Genomic DNA, 24050 nt, shown 5'->3' with positions numbered 1-24050 from the left:
CCCAATTCCCCCCCCCCCCGCCACGGTCTTTTCCCCAGCCCCCCCGAAGAGTTATGTCATAACAAACCTGCCCAGCTCTCACCTAGCTGGGCAGATACGACGCCTCATTACTAGAGACCCTCCTCTTGGAATTGCCCCCTCCGCACACACACATGCTTGTCTTCCCAGGCAACTTTTTAAGCAGCTACAAAGCCAAAGGGAAAGCAACGAAACATTGCAACGTCCTCTATTTTCAAAAAGAGGAGGGGGAAAGAACTGCAGCCTGGTTGAAAGGCAGCGTCTAAACCTGGAGGAGTCTCCCAGGGCACCGACCTCCTGTGCGTGTATTTGCAGCTTGCGTTTGGGCATGACACCCCGACCCTGTGCACGCTGCCATTGATTCCCCGTTATGCAGCCAGGAGGGAAGCAGCCCTCCTCAAAGCCAATCACTCAGACAACTAGATCACTGATAGGACTTTACTGACTGCTCTTTGAGGATTAATGTTGCCAGGTACCACCTCGTGGTGCTGCCAAATGGCAGCTTCTGGTAATGTTTTGATTAGACACCTCTGTCTAGTATTAGTCTCTTTTTTTGATGTGTGCTGAAAGGATTGGAAGAGTGAGCAGGTACCTTAGCTTAGTACTCCCATGTATTTCAAGATTATTGAAAACGTGACTGGTTTGGTGCTGCTGATGGCTTCTAGAGATCTTTCCTGCACCACCTGGTCCCATTGAAATAGTCTCACGGTGAAACCTAAGCCCTCTTCAGGGACTGGTAGAAATGACAGGGTGCTCCCAGAAGCAGAATTGGCTAAACAGATTTCCATCCAAACAACAACACAGTGCCAATAGTTATGTATTAGTGACTATACAACAACATATGCCAATAGAGCATATGATTTTTAGATAGATCCCTTTCAATACAACAATTTTTTTGTGCCTATAACAGCTTTGCAACAAATATGTCCCACATCAACCATTAACCACCAGCAGCCTTCATTCACTTCTTGTCCAGAGCCATCTCTACCTGGGTGCAGCTTTTCTACCTTTCAAACCCAGCTGGGAAAGGTGCTGGTCTGGTTTGGAGCTGTGAACGCCAGCACATCTTGCTGCCTCCCATTCTGTAGAGGAAGAGGCCTGGGATACAGACAGCTCACACAGCACCTCAGCTCCACGCACTAACGAATGCTGGCCATAAATCTGGACACTAACAGACAAAAGAAATTAAAGAAGCAACAGGAAACTAAGAGGAGGAATAAAAAGCATCGAAACCCACTCTGTACTGAACAGCAAGCCTTTCTGCAGGCTAATGTGAGCTGGGACTGTTTTTCAGTCGATGTGGCAAACTGAGGGTGAAGCATTAAGACTGCAGAACTCAGCAAAGTCTTTGAGAAGCCATAAAGCAGCCAAAAGTCCTCTTAGCTAGCAACAAATTCAATACTCCCTAAAATTCAGAAGGCCAGACTCAAATTTTAAGCAATATCCCATTGGTCAGACAAGGGACAAAAAGAAATTTTACTGTTTTCTAGGAATGCATGAATATCCTCTTATTCAGTGACACCAACAAAGACAGATGGAAGAGTCAAGCTGAGAAGTACCACTTGCTGTAAGCAAGGAAAAGAAACAAGAAATAAAGCAAATACTTGCAGCACAACTTTGTCCCTTTCGTAGAAATTGGATCTGCAGATTAAAAGATTTATGGCAATGCATAGGAACACCTGTCTGGGGGACTCTTGCAAAACAAAGCTGTATGAAAACAGGAATATGCCACAATATTTTGTAAATAAATACAAATGTATAAATAATTCCACACTATTTCAACATCTCGTGCTTAAAAACCCTTCTGTACCTCATGCTGCTGAGTAGCCTTTTAACACTGCACAAATAACAGCAAACATATTTGTATCATGCACATGAATTTAGATTGAAATTTGAAACTGCTGACAATTTTGAAAGATCACTCATTTGTCAGAGATTAAAAACATTACAATGATTTCAGACAAGTTGTTTTAATTTCATTTCATTGCGGACAATGACATCAAGTGTCTCTATAGTGGGCAAAAAAAGGAAAAACAAGAAAATAGCCAAAACTCAGATGAAGAAACTGAAAAAAAGGAAAGTAACATCAAAGACCCAACTGATCAGCAAGACAAGGTATAAGCTGAATCAGATTTTTCAAAAGTTGACTTTCCTATTTCCTTGTCTGCAGGTGCGGGCACCTTTTAAGTCTGGCCTGGGAAAACCCCATTTTCCCGTTCCAATTCTCTCACTTGAATATCTAAGGACCTGTTTGGCACAGAGCAGACGCAGAAGCGCAAAGTCAAGATGAGAAGCACCTCTCACTCCTGTTCTCCCAGAGTTGCGCATACATTTCTCTGCAGGCAGGTTACTTTAGCTGTGTGAACAAATTAGTAAGTAAGTAGGCAGCTAACTAATTACAGCCATTTGTGAACACAGCTACTTAATTTCAGAGCTCAGTTGAGATAAAGTTAACTGCAAGTTAGGAACAAATTTGCACACACATTTTGCATGCAGTTATAAACCTTCTTTTGAGATCACAGTCTGCAAGAGCTAAGCGCTCATCTCATACAATCGAGCCTGGAAAAATCAGAAAATATAACAAAAATTCTCTTAGAACTACCTGTCAGTCTGCACAAATAAGACATACGTTAATGTTTAACATCATACTTCTCATCAGCAAAAGGAGACTGAAGTGGACCCTGCCCCGCAGCGTGAATTATATTTTCAGAAATGTCAACAATTTCCAAAAACGTTTTGGCAGATGGCATTAAATTTTTACCTCAGTGGTATCCTAATCTGAAAGAAGTCCAATTAAATGAGGCTGCTAATAAAGACAACGTGAAGAAGGGAGCAGATTCTGCCCCTGTATTTTGCCCGCATTTATGCTAGGCACACGCTTGTAGGTGGTTCACGGTCTGAAACTCCTTTGTTATTTGAAAGACCTTTTGAATTGCGGTGTTGGCGAGGGGAAAATCCCAGACACCAGGGCTCCTATTCCCGTGCCTTTGACTTCGGACATTTTTTCTTATTTACAAAAGGGTATGGACAAACCCTTTTCATCATTTCATCATTTTCTTTTCCATGTCTAAAACGTATTCTAGAGTACTGCTGACTCTGGTGTGTTTCTGGCTTGACTATAGCTCAGTAAAATTAGCAACTTTTATAGAGCTGGAGGGACGGGACTGAGCAGAGGCTGCACAGCAGCACTGGCCCTTGTCTGCAGCAGCTGGTACACACCGGAGGACGGTGGAGCTCCCTCCCGTGTGGAAACCAGCAGCAGCTCAATCAGAAATTGTACTCCATGCTTGGAACTGGAAGGCACTATGTTTCAGTAAAGTATTCTTTTCCCCGAAGGGTAACCGGTATTGAGATTTCAGATGACATTTATTAACAATATGACTTCAAGAGATGAATAAGACTATTAGAACTTTTCCTTAGCAAGAAGCCATTTGCAGGATGGAGAGAAGGCAGCAGAATAACGGTACGAGCAAAATTCGACACAGCAATCACGATTTAACAGCCAAGTCCTACGAGCACAGAGGAAATCCTAATAAATTTCCTCTGCTCTGGGAAAAGGAAAGCAAAATAGAGGCCATCAGGGAAAGTGCTTTGGGGGGGGGGAGGGGAAAGAGCTGAACTGAAAATAAAAATTGAATTCTTCCTGGAAGTAAAATTAATATAACCTACAGTAAAGTTAGCATTCTCGGACATTCAAAAGTGAAGCATCACACTCGATGCGGTAGATAAAGTCTTTTTTGACTGCTCAGACATGGCCCCCAATCACAATTCAGAGAGTAATGGTGGCAGTTAAAACAAATTCTTGGAAGCGATGGATCAAGCCCTTAAATGGAGACCAGAGCCTGCTATCAATAGTTTCCAAGCTGATAACTGGGCTGTTACGGCTGATCCTGCAGCCAGTTGCATGGAGAAGGCAGGGCCTGATCTTGGCCACGAAGAGCCCACACATCGACTGGTGCGGAGCCGCTGGCACGACCGTGAACTTTGTTCACGTGATGCTCCCAGAGAGATCGGATCTATAAATAATATACATAATCCAGCCTCAAATCCACGCCTAAGTAAACAGGCTGAAGAGCCCCTGTCACCAAAATACCTGAACCATATCACGAAATACCTCCTCCTTTTTTTCCCACCCATGCAGCGGGAAGAGAGCTTAAAGGTTTTTAGTAACAGTGTTTGTTTGGGTGGTTGTGCTGGGTTTTAATTGCTGAACAAAATGAGGGAAGTTTTCTGGGGATGCTGTGGGAAAGACAAGTAGAAAAGTGAAGTTTGCATTTAATTCATAAGCAGCAAGGTTAATGATCGTTCTTATTTTATCCAACAAAGAATTTCTTAGTATTGATCCAGCTACCACTAACAGGGATTTTTTTTTTTTCTTCCTTTGAAAGAAAAATGAGTAAAATAAATAGCAACAATGCTCAAGAATGGAAATTCAGTTAGAATAAACTCACTGTTTCTTTCCCTTTCTGGACACATACTGTGAAAGCCTAAAACCATCTCCAGTTGGAAGTATTTTGCCCTTTCACAGGGAGCTTTCTGCACCGAAGCAGGCTTGCTAGGCGTTTTTCTGACAAAGGGAAGAGCCACAGGGAGAATAAGGAGAAAACACCGTGTTTACATTTACATTTTCTTTTACCTCTTGGCTTATAAACCTGCATTAAATACAATTTCTGTATCAATATTGCATGATACCTTTCAAATCTCTTTGGAAGAAAACATCTTGCTTTGTATAATTAGTCATTTGCCTTACAAAAGGGAGAAATAATCTGCCTCAGACTTCCTCTCCTGCTTTTGAGCTTCTTGCTTGTGTCTAGAGGCCTTATGAGTTCTCCTAACCCCTCGGTAACAGGAGCCCTCCTTCCTCTCCTTTTCTTTTTTCTTTATCCTAATTATATTTCCCTTCTGTCAAGCCAAGATTTCTGTTTGCTGAATATGTAACACGGTTTTGTAGTGAGCCGGTTGAGCACCCATCAGCCTCCTCCTAGGATTAAACCCCAGCTCCGGTGCTGCTCTACTTGGCTTTTTGCTGAACTCATCCTAATGAGGACGCGCGAGGTGAACCGGTGCGGGAGCGGTGGGGGGAGAGGGAGGCAGAAAGGCCGGATTCAAAGGCAGAATACTGATGATGATTCAAACCTGTGTTTATGGAGCTCAGCGGTCAGACTTTTTACCGTCTTTTGACATTCTTTCAGGCTAAATATTGTGTTTCCTGAGTTGGCTGTCGTCTCCATCTGGCTGTTGGCTCCCGTACAGACTAACTTGTCTTTTAGACAGCTGGCCCTGTGGCTTTCAGCTAGTTACACAGTTTGTTGGCCAAATCCAAAACGAATTCACCTGGCTAATGAGCTTAATGGTTCTTAAGAAGATTCCATAAATATTGTATAAAGTAAATTTCACTTCATTTATTTAGGCATAAAATGTAAAGAGATTCTATAGGAATATAATAAAATCTTCAGCCATACATATGCATATGGCTGTAATGACTAAAATGAATAAAAGTTTTTGCTATTTAATTCAGACAGATGCAGAATCAAGCCTAGATTTTCCTTGCTTTATTTTAATCTAAAAGCCAACCTTGCTTGGCTTTTTAAGTAAGCTTTTTCTGTATGTTTGCCTATTCTTAATGTATCTCTCGTCATTCCATTCCAAGTATTTTTTTAAACTTTCTGCAGCAGCAGAACAGAGAAACCAATGAAAAACAATTGCCTGCTTATATTTGTTGGGCTGCTTTAATTACCCTGACACTCTGCTATAATAAATTTGTGTTTTGATGGCCATCTTAGGAAACAGAATTTTAAAATTCTGTGTGAATTTTAGAGGTGATTGAGAAAATGAAGTCAGCAGGATGTCTGCATGTGTGTAAAGGTAAAACTGTTCAGATATGCTGACAGCATTGGCATTTGAGGTCTTTATTCAGCATTTCTTACGCAGTCAGACATTCTATTTGGCCAGTACTGCAAACCTGAGCACACTTCAGGCCCAAGCACAAAGTGCGAATCAGGGTTTGAAATGCCTACGGCCAGATTCTGCGGCTCCTTACAGCAGCGTGTTTCTGCCGTTGCTCTTTGGTGGATGTCTGGAAACATTCCACAGTTATACTGTGGAATATATACACTGAGTCCAATAGGCTTAGTCTGGATTTACATCAGTGTAAAAGTGAGAGCAAAATTTGGCCCTGTACGTTCTTTTTACTCCTTCATAGATCCTAGGTAGGAGTCAATTGTTTGCAACATCAATAGGCCAGTAAATTTCATCATTAATCTTGGCTGGGCTATCCAGAAATAGTTTAATATTTCTTGTGTTTATTTTTATTCAAAATATTGCCAGTAAATGTCTCTCTAATTTACGTGTTTAACCCTCTTGTAAAAACAAGGCTTTGGTGGATTAAGACCGTAAAATCAACTTACATACATTAACTGCCTTTATAGCAGGTACTTGCAGCTGTATAACTTGTTATAAAGTAAAATTTAATTATTTTTTTACTATTGCATTTCAGTTCATGTCTAGGAAAAAACCCCAAACTGTTCTTTTCATGTTTTCAACTAATTTACCTGATACATTTGTGCAATTTTATGAAATAAATAATTTTGCGAAGCGCTGCACTGACCTATGCAATGAACTTAGATTTTTCAATTGCATTTTAATGAGGCAAGAAGTGTGATTTTTGCCCAGATGGAATAAAATCAGATGACACGGTCAGAAAACCAGAAAAATAGCCTAGCAGGAAAATCTTTCCCTTTTAGCAGGAGGGAAGGGGAAGGAACACGGTTTGTTACTTGCTCTGAGCTTCAGAACCCATTTCACTGAGCAAGGTGGTTACAGTGAACTCAGGATGGAGTTTGCAAAGGCTCCAGCAATCTGCTGGTAGTCAATTTAGCTTAAACTGTTGAATACATTGTGCGGATATAGTTTGCTAATTTGGTGTCAAGGAAACCACAGAGAAATTAGATCGTGAAGTGGTGTAATTTAGTGCATCTTCTTTGACATCAATCGAGGTATACAGATTACCTCCCCTCAGGAGAATTTGTCCCAGATAAATTTCTCACTGAGCGGTTTTCATAGCAAGGGCCAATGAAAAACTAAAAATAGCATTGCTGAGGGAATAATTTGCGTTAAAAGAAGTGTCTAAGATAGTGAATTAAGAGACTGTCCATTGGTTGTATTGCTTGTTTGGTATTTAAAGGGAATGGATTGACTGGAAGACTTGTGATGATATTCAGGGAGGAGCCCATGGGGAATGGCTTTGCATTAGGATTTTTAGTGCCATCTATTGAGATGTGCCAACTTTAACAGAAGAAAAAAACCTGTTGTTTTTTTTTTTATATTGTAGGTTTCGTTTTTTAACTTACCAACTTTCATTGCATCTGTTTGCTGCTCAGACTAGTTTCCAGCCTCTTTGCAGCATGGGTCATATCAGATGGTCCTGCTACATTCACACACTATTGGGAAACATAAAAATCACAGTATGGTACCTTCAAGTAGCTGGTTTCTCTCCTCTCGTTTTAGAATAAATATCATAAGAGCAAATCTCCAAAGCTGGGCACAGCCCTCCAAATTTCTAGAAACACCTTGGCAACTGGGACCGAAATGTGCCATGGCATTTTTTTTACTACTTCTCCCCAGTATATGGCTTCCAACAACTATTCTCTGCTCCTCCAACAGGATTTTTAACCTTTCTGCAGCGGTCAAGCTGCTTGCAGGGGCTGGTGTCGAGGCAAGTTGGGATGGCATAGTAGTGCAACAACCACAGGAAAGCTCCATATGGAGAGGCCTAAAAGAGCAAAGCTGAGTGAATAAATGATTTCTTTAAAATGAATTAAACAAAGAAAAGGTTTAAAGGAACAACACTATTTGGGGATCAACCCCCAAAAGTGTACTTTCCACTTCAAAGAAAGAAATGGTCCTAGGCCAAATGAATCCTTTCTTTGAGAAAAATAGAGAGGTTTGTTTTGTCTACAGACTTTATGATTAAATGCTGGCTAATTTCTGAAGAACAAACTTCCAAAGAAAAATCTTGACATTTGTTTTGTTGTAATTTCATGTAATTTCAACATTTCCACTTTCCATCCATTTCCTTTTATTTTCTCCTTTCTTTTTCATTTGTTTTGCTAGAGATCAGCAGGGGTAGAGGGAGAAGAGAAAATTTGACCCCAGTCCTTCTAGAAATTTCCTCTAAAAATTTGACCTTTCCATAAATTATTTGTGACTGTGAATCTGCAAAAGTACCTCAAAGTGTCTAAATTTTACTTCAGTCTTTCAGAGGCAGAACACAGTATCTCAAACCTTGTTTCTGCTGTTTTCCCGAAAGCGCACATCTTTGAAAACCAATGTGTAATTTTCTCAACTTAATATTTTGGTTAATAGATCATTTGGATAGCAAATATTATAATCTCAATGTACATTTTCTTCTACAAATTGTGGGGCTAACTTAGGGATTGCATGTAATTTATGTAGCTTAAATCTGCAAAATATTTAACATCAAGTGTCTATTCAGTCTAATATTTGCAGTTCACAACTGGTAGTGGGTTAGAAAATGAGTACATGAGTCTTTCAATCAGAGAATGGAAATAGTACTATGTAACTTACCCAACTATTCAGGCAGCTCGAATAGTAAGTCTTTTACTGTACCTGTGTCTCTTGGTTGCCTGCTTGAGGATTCAGGACCAAATTTCACTTCCTCTTGTATTTGTACCATTACCTAAAGTGGTCTGGAAGTAAAGCTTAATAGACAATTTTAGAAGGAAGGATGCTTGGTTTTGTTTTTTTAATTTATCTCCAACTTCATTAGTTGGTGTAATAATTTTCAGCTAAAAGTTAGCAACATATTTAGAGCTAAACATAAAGTATGAGTAGCCTAACCTTTGTAGCAGATGGGAACTGATTAATCTGGTTAAATATTGTGATGATTTTTAATCAAAGCAAAGCAATGCAAGACTTCCTTCCAAGGTTTATTTGCCTCCAGCAAGCCTAACTAGTGCTTCTCCTGCATCTCTCTAAAATGGAATCCTAACAGAAAAGCATTTTTCTCCTTGGTCAGGTATTTAAAACATAGTTTAAATGATTTTAAGTTTGAGCTTTCTGTTTGTGTGTCCCTATAAATGTTTAAAACTGCTCTTGTCACAGAAATCACAAGAAAAACAGTGGGGATTACAATGTTTTGCTTTGTTATTTTTTGTTTATTTTGTTTTTTTGCAAGAGACAGCCATACATAAGCAGTCATTCCCCAGATGTTGATACTAGACTCCTCCAAATATGCCTGTTGAAGTATCATATATGGATAAGGAAAAAAAAAAAACAACCCAAACCCTGAAGTTTGAATGAAATACTAAGATCATGTTAGATACATCCTTATTTTTCAGCACTCTCGACCCTCTATAAAGCTTGATGCCACATTTGCACTGTTCCTCTGTGCTGTGCATACATCACTACTGCAGTACAGAAGCATTAAATTAATTTTTCCATCTTCCATCTTTTCTTAATAAGAAAATTGTGCCAGCAGCATGAAGGGTAAAACACATTCCCTATGTGTCCTGCAAGGCTTGTCCATTAATCCAAAAGGTTTGGATTAATAATTGCTCACAAATAGCACTTTTCACTATTATTTGTAAGTGGTACTTTACAAACCATGCCCACAGAAAGTATCCTGGAAACCACGCGTTTACCATCGAGAGCCAAACAAGACAATATCACTGAAGATGATCAGCCAATGCATGGGAAACACACAGCACTGCAAGAGCTGGGTTAGAAGTCCTCCTTCAAATCCCCCCTAAACTTTCTAAGGAAAGCAAATTCATCCCAGAGGACCCCAACATTGTATAATTAACTATATGTAATCTGGAACTCCTTATAGATGAACTGCAGTCACCTCTGGGATGGAAAAAGATCAAGTCTTTTAAAAGCATTTTTCCATTAAGTTTGCATGATTTCCTGGACATGTCACTGAGTAATTTTTAACCAGACCTTTCTGATTCTGTTCAGGCAAAGCTGTCAAGAACAATGAATATCTATTATCTATCTTTGTAGTAGTGAATGCTTCAAAAAGATGCAAGGAAGAAAACAATACATATATTTCACAGCTAAGGAATCAAGTCCATCGAACCCCCCAATTTCTCTCCCTTGCCTGGTAGATGTCTTTCCCAAGTGACAATCTGTTGTCATTTTTTTAATCCACTTTCTTAAGGAATGAGGATCCTGAGCTCACATTTTGTCTTTCTTTTGTCCTCAGCTAATAACCTCTAGAAATGTTAAACTCGCCAACAAATTGTGAAATCTCCATCTTCTCCATAATCAGAGATACTCAAAAACACACTGGACATGGTCTTGGGCACCCTGCTCCGGACTAGACGACTTCCAGAGGTGCCTTCCAGCCTCCACCATTCTGTGATTCTGCTAAAACTCCTTTTTTTCCTCCTTCTTCTTTCTAATGAAGCCACCAAAATACATAAAAGAAATACTAGGCAAAACAGAAAGAAAATGAAACAAATGTCCAAACACTGAGTACTTCTGAAGAGAGTAATCACTCTGAAGTCAAAATACTTGACACAGGTGTCCTTCCCTGATACTCCCATCTCAAAATTCATTTCTTAATGTGCAGTATCCTGCTTCCCAGCTTTACGCCAATCCCAATCTATGGGATTTTCAGCTTGAAACATTGGCTCTCTTGCAGCAGGTAACAAAATTTCACTGACTGCATTGCGTTGAGCTTTCTCTATGGCTGTTCAAAGTTTTTCCATAGGATGACTTCATCAAGATGAATGCTAATAAGCAATTATCTGAGTCTCAAAAGATTCAGATAAAAAAGCTTTAACACAGAAGCTGTTTTTCGCATGTAGTCCAGCCCTTTGAGGAGGGTGTCAGAACAGCCTTCCTGCTTGCAGAAAGGGAGAGACAAATTGATAGAAAGTATTTACACACCTAAAACACAGGCTCTGCATAACTTTTGTGCATTTGGTCCCCAGAACTGGATCCAAAAAGCCAAGTGTTCACCATGTTCATAGAAATCAGGCTCCAGGGGTTCTAGCTCCTCAGTCTATAGCCCACAGCCTTGTCCTGAAGAGCGAGAGATGTGAGCTCTGGCCTCTGTACCAACGGTGTTTCTTTATTTTAACCCATGAGTTTTCCATATAAAAAAATATACAAACATTTCTTGAAATAGTGACTGGCACTTAGGTTTCCTCCTTCCAGCTGACTGTCCCAATCTCTAGACAGTCATATCCTATGTGCAGCTCAATAACACTTGATGGTTTTTGCACAGCTGCAAGGGGAAGAGGCAGGAGCAATTGAAATGAATCACAGCTGTTTTCTAAATTTCATTCCCTGAAATGTCTGTTTTGCACAGCACACCCGCACGGATACGGTACAATCAGTGCCTCTAAGTGAGAAGTTGCGAGAGCCAGAGGAGCGCCCGTCAGCTCGGCACGCTGCAGGCTGGCTCCGCATGGCTGTTCCATCAAATGCAGCCAGAGCTGTACTTTAGCTTGGAGAGCAGAGTCATCACAGCCGGGTTGTCCTTTCGTGGGGCAAGTTCAGTAAATCCATAATCAAAAGGATTTTGGTTGGTTTTAATTTTCCTAATCAGCTTAATTCCTGACAACAAAGTGAGACATCAGATTGTTTTAAATGGCAGGATTCCAAATAACAAACTTCAATTTAAGCATTAATGACAGCAACTTGGGATATTATCTGGGAATTATTTACTGGCTGAGAAAAGTTCCTGTTTTGAAATTGAGTCAAGCAATTTTCTATTTATAATTACATCATTTCAGGACAAGTCCTATAGAGCTTGTTCAGGAAAATTTCTAAAAGCTACAAGAAGAATTTTGGTATAAATATGCTCATCAGTACTTGATCTTTAGGGACAATAATCTTTGGGGTTATTTTCTTTTTTTAGTTCAACGCTCATGAGCAAATTACGTCACCATAGCATATCACCAGTTATTTATCCTTGTGCAAGCAAAAGAGTGTCAGTTATTTATGTTTCAAAACACTTTGCAGCATTTTCAAATTGCATCCAGAGATTTAAAATCTGAAACCTTTTGTTTCAAATGTCTTATTTGTAAGATGAGCTTAAAGCAATATTTACCTACTTTGTAGTTTTCTGTTGTTTAATTACTGCTGACTGTCCTTGACTAAAATATTCTCAATGGGCAAAATTCATCCCTGGGTAAACAGGCAGCAAGCGTAAGGCTTAAGCACATTTAGCAATCCCTGCAATCATTTCCATGTATACCCAAGAAAGCGCAGTCTGCTTCTTAGACGTATCACGTCAGCTGCAGTAATACACCGTGACGTGAAATAGTCAAGTTAATGCTAAATAAAATCTTCTTTCCACAAAGTATTCATACCTGCATGAGTCTGAGTTTGAGTTTTCATTAAAAGGCTCTCCCTTTCTTCGTTACTCTGGGAATAAAGTAGATGGTTCAACTTTTGGTACATTCTACTTGGGTAGTGAGCAGCAACAGTGAAAAAACAAATATTTGCGTTTAGTTTGATGAGAAAACTTAATAGTTGAGCATTTTGGCAGTCTGAAAATGTCTTTCAAATCAGGGAATGAAATCTTGGTTCTGTGAATATCCACAGCAAAACTTCTGTGAGTGATGCAGGGAAGGATCTCACCAAGAGCTTTTTGAGTCCCTGTTTGAGTCAGAGCACCTCAGCGCTTCGTCAAAGCAGCCCTCAGTTTGAATTTTTTAATATATTCTTCTTTAAGGCGAGCAGCTTGAAATTTGTTTGTGGTTCTTTTGAGTCATCATTAGCAGCAACTTCTTAAGCAGTGAGTATTTTCTAAGAATACTTTCAGGCTTTAGTTGTTGTACAGTGAGTGCCCAACAGGTTCCCTTTTAGAGTCCCCATGTTTTTATTCACTTTGTCTAACACATTTTTTTTCCTTTCCTACAATTGATGTTTGTATTTGAAAAGCATTAATTCAAACTAGAAGACCAGCATACATAAGTGACTTCAAAGCTTTTGTGCACAGAACACCTTCCAAGTGACCACGATTTCTATTTTTGCTTTACTGTTCATTTATACAAATTAGCAGGTGCACCCTGCCTGTTGCCTGGTGATCTGGTGGCTCAAATAGGAAAGGGGGAAAAAAAAAAATGGAAAGCAAAGTTCAGCCACTGTCCTAGGAAATAATTGTCCATTTATGGAAGTTAAATTTTTTCCATTGAGTCTAATGTTGGATAATCTCAGCTCTTTTGGTTTGAGGAAACTCTGGGAAATTTCTGCCTCTGGGGGAAGATATTTGTATTTCAAACTGTCAATTCTTGGAAAACCCTTGTGAGTGCTGGTACACATGTAACACTGGCCCCTCTGGGAGTTCAAGTCAATTCCGTGACCCGTGCCTATATGAGCTCCATTTCTTACAGCGTTTCTCAGGGCAGATTTGAATACACAGAGTCACGGAGCAGGCAGATGAAGTCAGATTTCTATGGGGAGCTCCAGTCCTGGAGTGCAGGACTTCTCTCAGTCACATTTTTGCTGGAGAAAACTAATGTTTAATATGAGATCCAGAAATTATCTTTCCTGTTCTTGCTGAAGTACTGCACATACTACCAGCAGTGTGCATTTTAAGGAAACAAACTTTCAAAAGAGATCTCTATTTCCTTCTGGAGCAAGCAGTTCTTAGCTGAGCTGTCATGAAAGAAAAATCAGTACAGCATTTGACCTGCAGCCTTACTTCACACAACTGAATATTAAGACTAATTTTACTGAGCAGAACTACTTATAACACATCATCATTAAGCTTTCATATTTCATAATATGCCAAATGTCAGCTTTGTGGTTTTTGTAGGGAAAAAAATAACCCAGATGTAAAAATACTACAGTTCTTGCAGGTTACTACTTGTCGGCATGCTCCCAATTGTATTAGTTTCCACAAACAGAGGGCTCACCTGACACTTTGACCTTTACGACTACAGGTTTGCAGGATAAAACTGTCAGCTGCAAAGAAAGGATTCCACAGACATTATCCGCACGGAGACCTAGAGCTTGTCTATATAATTCCAAATAAATGTTGAGGCGTAGCAACTATTATTCTTTATACCACTAAAACTTAGTAATACAGTTGACTCAGAGATGAAAAACCCAGCCTTATGCAAAATAACACTTGGGAAAAAAGAATGAGGTAGGAAACGAGGTCTATTTATTTATTTTTACATATAAAACAGGAGGTCTTAAACTCACAGGCACTGAAGAAATAGCTTGTTTGAGAAAATTGAAACATGTCTCCTCAGTAAGCTCTCACTCCATAGGAAAGCTTTGTGCTCTCTGAAGGGGCTAGAACTTCTTGCCAAGAAGGTATTTGGACATCAATTTTTTAAATTAATGCTCCAGGATATTCACACAAAGACACAGATATCAACTACTGTGTAGAGTATATTTTTAATTGGAAGAGGCCATGCCAGCTGAGCTATAAAACAAGTACAAGCTGTTAGATATAATAATAGAGAAAAAAGACTAGGGGGAAAAAAGTGAGTCATGGAAAAAAAAGAGAAAAAACTATTTAGTTAAAAGAGACTTCCCAGGACTCCTGAGCTAAGGTAATGGTAGAAAAACATGAAACTTATCATGACCATCACGAATGCTGTTCAGGAATGCAGGGTTCTTGATACCATGGAAATGGCACTTGTATTCAGGATTATCTTACATGATTCACATATAAATGAAGATGGTTCAGGTTTTGGAGCAGTAACAACGCACATCAAAAACTGCAAGTGTTGTTTACAGTGCACGTACATGCACTGTATAGGGGATTGTGGTATAGAGATGCAAGAAATTAAAAAGGACTTCAATTTTCTTCTTTCGATCAGAAATGAGTGATGTAAGCTGTAGCTCCTGGTACATAGATAGATGCCACTGACTTCAGTGTCAACCAGATGTCACTGCTCTGATGCTGACTTGAGGCAAATATAGCCAATATGTTTTCCATAAAATTAAATCCCTTTATTTGCTTCTGTAAATAATTTTCTGTAAAATAAGTATCAGGGGTACTAAATTTTGCTATTAGTTTTTTATTTTATTCCTTTTGCCTCTGAGAAACATGACTGCACGTTCTTAACTGGAAGCATGGTCCTGACAAGACTGTTGAGAAGCCAAACCGATGCACTTTGTTAGTGCAGACATGCAAGAGCTTACGGATGGCAGCAACACTGGCGGTACAAAGCCGAGGGGACCCACTGGGTACTTTGCTGCTGCTGCAATGCAGAGCTCTATTTCAGGCATCCTCTACCTCACGTGAGACGGTTTCTATATATGATATGTAGGTGCCTGGAAGATTATATTGAGCATACTAACTACATAGTCCGTTGAGCCTCTTCCTCAAAGATCTTTTTAGACATCCTCTAAGATGAGGGGTGGATTTAAGGCAGAGGAGTTAAGCAGTGAGGCCCATTGGCATTCACAGCTGGTGCCAGGTTTGCTTCTCACAAAGCTGGAAGAGCGGTTGCTTCTTTGCTCATCGTTTTTGCTTAACAGCTGATACCTCCTGTTGAAAACATTTCCCTGGAGTTATCGCTCACTGGCCAGGAATGAGATGCTGCCTGCTTAGCACACCTTTTGGCCAGAGCATTCCTTTAAGAGGAGGTTTATAAGGATTTGAATCCTTCAGGGCAGGATTCCACTTCCTCGGTGACTCCAAAATAGAGGTGAGAACTATCATTTTAAAAGAGCAGTTATGATCCCTGCTCACTTCTTTGAAGCAGAAGTTGTGTGCACGTGCCCCTGGGAGCAGATTCAGCTTCCAAACAGGAGCACCTGTGGAGGGCAGGGGTTCAGCCGCATCCCCTTCCCTCAGCAGATTTATCAAGGTTGATGTGAAATGAAGCCCTTGCCTTTGGTAATGGACACATTAGCTGCAGGAACGCTTTTCTGCCTTTTCACATAGAGGTGTGCTGCCAGTCATGGCACATCAGAAGCTGTAAGCTCCCAGGAACTGCAGCCTGCGATGCCCTTTAAAGCACTGAGGCCAAGACAAGAAAAAAATGTTGGGCTTCTTTTATCTCTGCTTTCCAGACAGTGTCCACATGTCTCTGTATTCCTGGTGATTGTCCTTTACTGTCTGACACAACCAGCACTAAAAATCTAGGTATTGCAGCACCTAGCTGGTGGGTGCCTGGGCTCTTTCCTGGACCTTTCTCTAAATACCTAAATGTTCAGCAGTGGTCACATCTAGAACAGCAAATGAGATGCTGGATATAGAGAAATTTTATATGCCAGCTGAGAGGGTTGTGATAATGTAATCTTTAGATGTAAGTGCATCTAAGCCTTTCAGATGGTTAGCCCTAACTCCTTTTAGCACTGAAGTCAGGGAGAGTGTTCAACGTTTCTATCAAAGCCCAAACACTATGAGCCCTGGGCAGTCAGACCTAAAATAAGTCAGGTAATACACTTTTCTCAAACAACACTGTTTGCAAAACTGGTAGAGAAAATGCCAAATTTTATCAATGACCTTTTAGAACTATTTTCTGCTTTCAATGTTAAACACATCCGTTTTGGCTTTGCATATATAGGCCTCATTTTCTTCTCATATATTTGAACTCCAGATATTATTCTACTTAAAAATATGTAAAAGCCAACAAATGCAACAGAAGTATTTTCTCTTTTGAAAACCATGGATAATTACCTCCAGTATCCATTACTTAGATGCCTTATGACATGTTTTTAGTTTGCTTCTCTGATATTTTTCTCTTCCTGCCAATGCAAATCTCACATATTGATCAATTTCTATAGTATTTTACCTGAATACACGACATTAGCCAAAAAAAAACGTTTTTTTTTTGTGTTGTTTGGGGGGGGGGGGAACACCCAGCGAGACACTTTCTCCATTACATACTAAGGCTGCAATGCTTTAATAGCAGAAAGACAAACAAGAATTTTTGCTAAATATTCTCCTCTGTGGGTAACAGCTCCCCATTTCATTCTAAAACTTGTAAAGTATTATTTAGAAAACTACAGCAAAAATAATTAAAAATTAGATCACCACACAGGAACTTATTCATTGAAAGTAAAGTTAAAACTCAGTCAGAAGACTGGGTATCAAAGGAAAACATTAAAAAGAGAAATTATAAAATATCAAAAGTGTCTCCTTTCTAAATATACAGGCATCTCAAAGTACAAAAGCACGTACATCAGAAAAGACGAGGGAGAGGCTCATAAGTGATCTGTCATCCTACAGGTCAAATACCACTTACAAATTACACATTATAAATTGAATATCTCTTAAAATCAAGGTATACTGCTGTACAGACTATACACTGTCTATGTACTACTTATTAGTAGAGAAACTTTCAAACCAATTAACTTAAAATTGTTTCCTGGACTTCTCTTTCCCTCACCTCTTTATACGATTTGTGTTGTCCTTATGGCATGACTTCAGCACAGGCCTTCCTAAACTCACTAATGAATGAAGATATCCATCCAAATAGTTCCTGAGAGTCTAGGTCTTGCGGCTCCCCAAATTTTACCTGTACATTTGAAAGAGAAGAATATTTAACATTAGTATATCCAAGTAATCTAAACCATGTCCAGGATCTTAATGAAATTAAAAGAGCAAGAGAAAAGTTAAATACCTTCTAATAATAATAATTAGAAAACTTAGAGCTGGCTAAAATCTCCAGCAAGCTGAGATCCAAAACGTCTCAGGTAAAAGTGGCCCCAGGAGTTGTCACTGAATTACCTCAGTAACCTGGGTTTCTGTATAACCCTGTCTCTCTGGCTGGACTATAGATCTTCAGCTGAAGAGGAGAAAAAACAGTAAATCATGAAGCTTCCTTGCTCTGCAGTTTGTGGATGAACCCATTCGTAAACGAAAATGTGTACTTTAGAGAAAGGGGTTATATTCCACGGTGGGCATGGTAGCAGCATGTTCAAGCCAAAAAGTTTTCCTTTTCTGTCATTTTGCTTTGCAAACAAACAAAAATATTCATAGGGAAGCAAACGTTTTTGGGAGAAAAAGTAATTTATCAAAGAGCCACCTTCCCCTGTTCTCTTCTTTCCTTCACCTGAAAAAGGTGAACGGATGGAAAGTTTTTGAAAAAGACGTGAACAATATTGTCATCATGTCTACTTCGCTACAAAACAAGAGGTGAAAGGCAGTCATACTACAAAGTTCAGTACTAGGAGAGGTATTCCTGCATTAACTAAAATCACTTCCACATAGGTTCTCCAGTTCTAGGACAGGAAAGGCTTTTTGATATTAAATCTGTTGCTAAGGTTTAATTCAAGAGGCTTGTCATAATTTTCAAAGATTCCTCCTTAATGGGATCAATAAGTTAAAGAACATAACTCTGCCTGCAACGGCTTTTTAATTGAGCAGAACAAATCTAGAGAACATGCTCCAAAGGCTTCATCAAAAAGTTTAAAAAAGCGTCTTGTGTTGCTACAAGTTCTTATCTTGGCTGTAATTGAGAGCTACTCTGTAATTGGGGGATACAGCTCTCCCAAGGCTGAAGAGCAATGTAGTTGTATTTCAGTATTTCAGATTGCAACTGAAATATATGGAAAGGTTTGGACTGGTATCTGTCATTATCTAAACATGTTCACCTGGACATCATCTAACATGTTCTTAGGAGCAAATCCTCTGCCTGGAAATCAGAAACACAGTAAAAGAAACCACTCACATATAATCCTGTCACAAAAACTTTAACATTAACCAGTGACATCTGATTAATAGTTTTGCCTGTTGTGTTCCTAATTGCACCTCCTGGGTGCTCCAAGCCCTTGATCTTTGGCATGCCTCACCACTCGCCCATGGCGTACCATCAGTTAAACAGTAATGAGAGGGGCATTTCCTGGAGCTAATGACCATCTGTGAGAAGTTGATAGCCCACAGCTATACCACAGGCAGTTACCCCCAATTTATTGTTCATTCCATAGAAGTGTCACATGCCAAGGTCATTATTGATTTTATAAGCAGAATATTAAATCATAAAGGTAGGCCTGTGGATTTTTGTTTTATCTGCAACATGATTTCCATGGCTACCTACAACACATTTCCAGATCAAATATTCCCCTAGGTAAGCTGGACTATTCCTTCCTAGTGCTGTTGAGATGACAGCCTGGTCTTTGATCACCCATCCTATTTTATATTTGCTTTACATTTTTGCTGCTTTATAAATATGCAAAAAGATCTGCCTAGCAATAACATTATTCAGAAGAAAAAAATCCATTCTAAGTGAGAGAAATGCCTAACTTTGGAGAATAAGGGAGAAGGGGGGGGTAAGGGAGGTAAAAAGCAGCTGGGTTAAAACTTGAGGAAACTTCCAGCTACACGGAAAATGAAATCCTCTTCAGATGCAAAAAACTCTCAGATGAGAGTTTCCAATACAAGAAAGGAAAGCAAAGAGCCTCACACGTATATCTGTAGCACAGCATCACATCTGTAATGCCTCCCGGCTGAATGTACACAGCTGGAGAGAACGTCTGTGCAGGAGGAGTGTGACAGAGTACGCACATGCAGGAGGGCACATCCAGCACCCACTGGGCACGACACAGCTCTGCAAGCAGGACCGGCCACACGACACTAACTCCTTCTACAGACGACTTTTAGGTAAAATGGGTCAAATTCTTCCACACCCCATGCAAGAAGTGTCTCCCAAAGTTTTTACAGCACAAATCTCCCCACTTTTAAATTTGGTGAATAGTTTTCAACCATTTCCACTCATGTAACTTAATTGTTAACTCTCTCAGTTACACTATTTTTTCCACCTTTTTTTCTTCTTGCTTTATCCCAGCCCTTCAACCTGTTTTGAAGGCTTGGGACAGAGTTCTTTGACTATGTGCTACCATACAAATTTGGCTTGTTACCCTACACTGAGGCATTTTTCCCATTTGTGCAAGTCTGCAAGAGACACAAAGAAACCCTTGCACATTGTCACAATATTACTTTTAGTAAAACTTTACTAATTAAATTTCCTTGGTCAAACATCTCGCTAATCTTCAATGTCTGTTCAGATAGGTCCCCAAAGGTCTTCCTGGCTGCATCTTCTGTGTAACGTTTACCTGTCATAAAACTTCTCTACTTCTAATCCCTCTCCCTCAAAAAAAACCACCAAAAAAACCCCCACAAAACAAACCACCACTACCACTTAAAGCTGTGTCCTAATCCCAGGACCAGGAAGTTATTCCAGTTTCAGATTAGCACTGCATTTCAGCAAATCTGTCCCTTTCCTTAAAACCTCCTAGTGTGACTATTCTGCTGGAGAATGCTGTTACCATAGCAGAGACCTCCTGAATTTCTGTCACACTCCAAGAACATTGTACTAAACGAGGAATCGACATGTTAAAAACTGCAGCATGGAGCTTTCATCATTCCTTCTGGTGTGACCCTCTGACCCAAAAAACATTTTCTAGTGTATTGGACCTAGATGGGTTGCTTCTGTTCAGAGGAAGAAATGATTGAGAAAATTAGGTGCTTCTCCAGTGCAAGTGTGGGTGAACATAATAGGAACAAACAAGAACAGACAGTTTCTTTATCAGAAATCTTCTGCCCATGGAGCTTCCTTTCTGCTCTGCTCTGCTCATTTTTAGATCTGTGCTACTACTAACATCTCTATTCCTGTCTCTCTCATTCGAATAACAGTAGCTAAATCAATGCCCTGGACTATAAGCTTGTCACTAGAAAAAACCCTCTGCTCAAGTAGCAGAAGAATTGCAGCTGCCTACCAGCCAAAGACACGATTGCTGGTAGGCACCAGAAAAGCATGTTTTCCATAACATGTTTTCTGTAACGTGTTGAAAACATTCAACAGTTAAACTCATTGAATCTATAAATTTGGTGAACATCTACTTTTCTTTTTGATACTTGGGCTGTAGACCCCCTAAAAAGTGGGCTGTAAGTCCTTAAGAAAAATAAAAGCCAGATTTTCATTCAAAATATTCCACGTCTGCTAGATGTGATTTTTTTTTTTTTTTTTCAGTTTTTGTGGAGAGTATAACTATAAAGCATGTGGAAGTATGGGAACTTCTTGCCCTTCTTTCTTCCCTTTTTTTTTTTTTTTTAAAGAAATACAGATTTCTTTTCATTGCATTTTAATATGATATGTACCAGTAAGTTGCTATAAAGCTTCTTCATTTCATCACATCTTTTTGACAGCTGGGATAGATCCCCTTCATATTTCTGAATTAAATCCTGTAATAAAATAAAACTTCTTAATTTGGTATAGGAGCGTAATATTAAAGCAGAAATTAAACAGCAGTGAAAACAAGATAATTCAAGTCAAAATTTTCATGTCACAAAAATTTCACATTTCACAAAAGATAAGCATACATCAAGCGCACACATTTCCTTGCAAGTATTAAGACAAAGACAAAAAAAGAAACATCAATGTTAGAGAACTTTTTACTTTATCATCCAATGACACTACCTAAATCTATTAAAATTTATAGAACTAGATGAGCATTACAAGGTCCTAATTTCCACCCACGTTTGGCATAGTCTAGCCTTTTTGCATGTGAAGTAAATACTCGCAGTTGCTAGTTTTTAAGGGGTCAGAAACAAGGCCTTAGAAATTTAACTTTTGAAATAAATTTTCTTAATCACAGTTCTTTTGTAATGTATGCATTTATATATATGTATATACATACACAGGACAACTTAATGTGTATTGAAGAAGCACAGCGTTGAGCTGTTCCAAGGGAGAAGGAAACGTATGGGTCTAACAGATGCCGACACTACACAGTGAAGCACAGCACGAAGATATCCAGGACGGCAGAGATGAACATGTCCCCCCACGGCAGCGGGGAAAGCCCTCACTGGAAGTAGCCCCGTTCATAACTAGCACAACAGTGCTCTTGAGAGTTAATTGAGTTCTTTGCCCTTGAGCTAATAAGCCCTGTGTTTGGCTCTGCTGACTCCTGGCCAGAACTGGGCTCCCTCCAGCCTCCTCAGCCGCCTCTCCATTGTGACCTCCAGCCCATCTCGTTCTGCCACTAGCATGGGCAGAATCATCTTAGATCACCTATACTCACAACATATGCATGCCCTTGGATGACGTTTCTCTATGCTATTTTCCCTTCTGTCTAAGGGCAGAGGAAGTTATTACAAATTCATATATGCTCTAAAATTGGTAGTATTCCAAAGTGCTTATTGTGGGCAACAGTGGGGCTACCTGTTCCTCATCCACTCCAGCCCATTTGCCTGTGAAGCAAAAGCAGGAGATGCAGAAACTCTGAAAAGCCTTTCCCATGCTGCAGCTTATGGTATGAGACACTATCAGAGGGGAATAAAAGGCCACTTTCCCTCAAATGCTCCTGACCCCCTCGCCAGGGCAGGGCTCAGCAAAAACTAAGCAGATTACTCATCTTTTACCTCCAGCCCACAATACGGTTGTGATAATGTTACCTTTAGTTCCTTGCAGAACTGTGACTCCTGGGGTATTGCCTTGATTGTCTTGGGTTTAATAAGCCGCCTGCACTGAATAACATTTTCCAATTCTTTTTTTAAAACTAACAAAAGAGAAAAAAATGAGAAATTTCACTAGCATGCAGTTGTGTCCAAAGGACTGCAAATTTAGAACTGTCTAATTTAGGACACATGGAAAATTTAGGAGAATATGGGTCTATAACATGTTAATCTAGGAATATTAACTTTCTGTTTTGAAATAGAAATCCTAAAAGAGGCATGGGTCTTATGGAAAAAAGTAGTATGTGATCACTTCACAAGCAACTGCAGAATAATGAAGAGGTCGAGAGTATGGTCACGCAGCAGCTGTAAATTTGACCTTTCCTAGCTTTGAGCATTGGGATTAGCAATGAAAATAACATTCTTCAAACCTACATTTTTGTGTAGAAAGTTCAGGCTTCCTTTAAAGACAAAAGAACAAAAATTCTACCCTATGTAACAGTAAAAAATCTTGTCAGTTGGCACTAAGCACCGCATCAGACTACTACCGTGGGACCTCTCATGGTGTGAAATGGGGGGAGAAGAGGATACAGCCTTGGCTCCAGGGGCTCAGTCCTGAACTGACCCAGGCTGCAGTCTAGCATCTTCCTCCCCTTGTGCTCGTGCAATACTTGCAGCAGATGAGCCCCAGGATGTGCCTTGAACTACATGGCGAGAAAGGCTGGTTCAGTGGCATTTGGTCCATCTCTTTCCCTCTCTGCCCTGGAGAACAGGACTCAGAAGATAAGAGTGATCTACACTGGTCCCATCAGGAATCCATGGAGGGAAGAGGCCAGTCAGTCTCCTCCAGTTCCCATAATTCGCCTCCTTTGATAGCTCCCAACAGTTTCTGGTACCGCGTCTATTGCACCACTTTATCCATGACTTTCCAAAACTGTCTTTAAAATATTGAGTGATTTTGAATTGCTACCAACATTGTCCCCAAAGAACACAAGTGACTGAAGCTAAATAGTGTTATTTTTAGTTACGTATGTCCCCTAAGAATTTGATTGGAATTTAGCCGCATGCTACATGCCTGGCTGACTCCCAAAGCCCAGCAGAATAGGTGCAAGGATTTTTCAAACCGAAAGCTGAGAGCGACTGGCATTCAGGTATGTTATCAAAGGCTGAAATAGGATATATTGGTCTGTAGGTAAAGTCAACACCCATGCCACATTTTCAAAAGATATATTTTTTTATAAACTTTCAACACAATACAAGTCATTTTCATCCACTCATACACCTTCTCTATCCACTCTCAAAGGGTTCAATCTAAAATCCATTGACTTCACTGGTCACCTTGTGATACTGTTCAATGGTAAGTTGTAAATGTCTCCCAAAGTCTATCTTACATTTGAACAACCTTATTCGGTTCTCTCCTGCCGACTTCACTAGTGTTGGACTCCTTTCTAGAGAAGGACACTGGTTTGTTTCAAAGAAATTCTTGAACTTCAGGACTGAACTGTAGGAAGTTTTCTCCTGCTGCATTGCTTGCTCCCGCCCCCCCCCCCAGCCATAACTTTGACAGAGCACTTGTATCACTTAACATTTGTAGTTTATGATAAGCTTTATTTACCACAGGCAGTATATTTTTTATATTTCTAAACCACCTGGACACACTTAATATTTCTTTTTTAAAAATTCTTCACAG

This window comes from Aptenodytes forsteri, unplaced genomic scaffold, assembly GCF_000699145.1.
Source record: "Aptenodytes forsteri isolate BGI_AS27 unplaced genomic scaffold, ASM69914v1 Scaffold159, whole genome shotgun sequence".
Taxonomy (NCBI): Eukaryota; Metazoa; Chordata; class Aves; order Sphenisciformes; family Spheniscidae; genus Aptenodytes; species Aptenodytes forsteri.
The sequence above is the reverse complement of the archived record's forward strand: the minus strand, read 5'-3'. Positions refer to the sequence as shown.